At 38.6% G+C, this 2809-nt stretch overlaps 1 protein-coding gene across 1 annotated transcript in view; it reads left to right on the forward strand.

Moving 5' to 3' along the window:
• Positions 1 to 2809, forward strand: part of LOC101851409 (ALK tyrosine kinase receptor) — a gene marked incomplete in the record, with an annotated part of 269826 nt that overhangs the window by 180499 nt on the left and 86518 nt on the right.

Genomic DNA, 2809 nt, shown 5'->3' on the forward strand with positions numbered 1-2809 from the left:
CCCCCCCCACACACACACACAAAACAAAGCAGACCCTAAAATGCTTTGAACTGAAGTTGTACAAGCAATAAAACATAAACCGGCTAAGTCATCGAGAGAAGATGGGATCACAACAGAAATGATGAACCACCCAGCCAGAGGAGTTCTGCATGGACACCCCACAGACCTGTCCAACAGTATGTATGATACAGGATACATCTCACAGAGCATCCCCTGAAATCTGTTTGCGTAATCCTACCAAGACAGGAAAAAGCTACCGGATGCGCAGACCACAGGACCGTATTATGTCTCAAGCCACACATTATGAAAACATCCTAGGGTAAAAGTTGGGAAAGAAGTTGCGGAGGAATTTGGTTATCCGAGCAGAAAGTGGCACCATTATAGGCATATTCCTCGTAAATAACATCGGGCAAAAGCAGATTCAGGTCCAAAATGCCTGCTTCATGCTCATATATATATAGACTAATCCATTGTGTTTGAGGAAGACTGCAACATCAAATTGTAGAGTGCACTGAGAAAATTGGCATTGATGGAAAAGACATCAGTATTATGTGAAATTTGTGCTGGAAACAAAAGGGGAAAATCATTGGTGGCAAAAACATCGACAAACTCAGTTATGCTGACGATACCGTCTTGCTGCAGATAATAAGTAAGATCTTAACATCAATGAAAGTGAAGTAAAGAAACAAATGAGCAATGCATCCTAGACACACGTGCGAAGAAGACGATAACCGCAGTGATATCGATGTTGCAAGGCGAAACAGCAAACCGGCAATATAATGGATAGTGAGAAAACAGAAGAAGAGTACCAGTTCAAGAACCAAGGTGCAACAAGTACTGAAGATGGGAGAAACAACGTGTAAATTACAATAAGAGTAGGCGTAGCAGAAGCTTAGATCTGTGAAAAGAACAATTAATTGTTTAGAACTCTCAACATCCGACTAACACTCAAAGATTGTGTATACAGAGCCGTTTCGTCTTGTTCTTTCATTTACTGATCAGAAGTAAGAACTGTACACAAAGATTTTGAGAATAAAGCATCGTCTTTGAAATGTGGTTTAACCGGAGAGTGAGCAGGATCAGATAGATAGACAAGAAAAGCAACGAACTAGTCTGTCAAATATCAAGAATATCACCGAGGCTTCTAATAAAATATAGAATTAGAATATTGTAAAATTTTTGTCCCTTAGAAATATAACCCACTTCAAAAATAAATACCAGATGGCAAGCAAGAAGGGGTCTGGGAAGTAACAAGGCAGAGACTACTATCATGGAATAACATAAAGTCACGGACAGATAGATCGTTGGAACAGTAGAGCTACTTATCGCGTGGGGTGAAAAGGATTATTTTGTTTCTTTCGTTTGGGAGAAACACGCCACTGTGCTATTCCTCACACTGGAGGGAATTTATTCATGCTCACTTTTATTATTTATGGCTCTCGGCATCCAAAGCTGACAACTGTAATGAATGGCAGATCAGTGCACATCAGACGCTGCCGAGGGAGAGTTGAAGCCTCTAACCAATCTACCTGGGACCAAGGAAAATGAGTCTTCTTAAGGGGTACACCCCCAAGGTCAAAATATTTCATTGCCTAAGAACTCCCAAAAACCGTATTTTTCCCCATACCAGGCATGTTTGTCACTGCCATTTTCCTCATAAAGTCAGTATTTTATTTTTCCTTACCAGCCGTTTTCTCAAAACGCTACTTTTCTCTATACGTTTTTTTATTAACTCCTACATTTTTCATCTAATGTTCATGAAATATTCACAGAATGAAGAGAAGATGTAATATTAAAAATTGGCGGTTGAAGTTTTGATATATGGAATAGATTTTTGTTAGTGGTGTCTGGAGTGTGGATTTTTCATGGATTTTTTGCAAACTTGAATGCTACCTCAGGAAAAAATTCATTAAAAATTTTCTAATTCGTTTAGGGAAAAAAAAAAACAGATAAATATTTAGATCTAGTGTTTGTAAACACGCTTGCAAAACAACGATTAATTTCCATGAGCGATAAGTGCAGTATTCATTACGTAAGACTTGTCAACAAAATCCAATATGGCCGCCGTATCCAAGGAAACGTTTTTCTCAAATTTGATTGCGGTTTTTAAGACTCCTTACCATGCTTGTTATATTTGTGAAATTTGGTAAAATTCGGTCCAGTAATAAGCGGGAGAGCCTTCAGGTGTAACCCCCCTCCCCCCCCTCCCTTTAAGTAAAAATGTATTGAATCGAGGCTCAAAGGACCCTGTTTAGCAAAATGTGAGCTTGCTATGGAATGCCTCATGAATTGCATAAGTGGGGAAAGATGATGCAGCACGTCGTCAGAAAAATGTTTGAGTATTTATGTCGCTTATATCCCAAAACATTGAGGGAAATAAATTAGATATTTTAAAAAACCGGCATCAAAATGTGAATAAAATACTATTCAGTTTAGTTAACTATTTCCTTGCACGGATTTCATCTAATTCTATTGATCCCGCATGCACACATTGAGAGTAATGTTTACTCCAACGGACTCACACTTGTATGGCATTCTGTTCCACTCTATCTTTTGCGCATGAATGTCTCCATTTTTTTCGTATATTATGAGTGCTGAACAATTCAATAATTGTTGAAACTGAAGCAGCATAAATGACAAAAACGACACACCATCCTTCTATTGTCTGTTTGTCTCTGTCTGTCCGTCTGTCTGCTCCTCTATCTCTCTATCTGTCTGTCTGTCTGTCTGTCTGTCTGTCATTTGGTCTCTACTCTTTCTTCTTCTTCTTCTTCTTCTTCTTCTTCTTCTTCTTCTTCTTCTTCTTCTT

The sequence above is a fragment of the Aplysia californica genome, unplaced genomic scaffold (assembly GCF_000002075.1).
Source record: "Aplysia californica isolate F4 #8 unplaced genomic scaffold, AplCal3.0 scaffold00186, whole genome shotgun sequence".
Lineage (NCBI taxonomy): Eukaryota > Metazoa > Mollusca > Gastropoda > Aplysiida > Aplysiidae > Aplysia > Aplysia californica.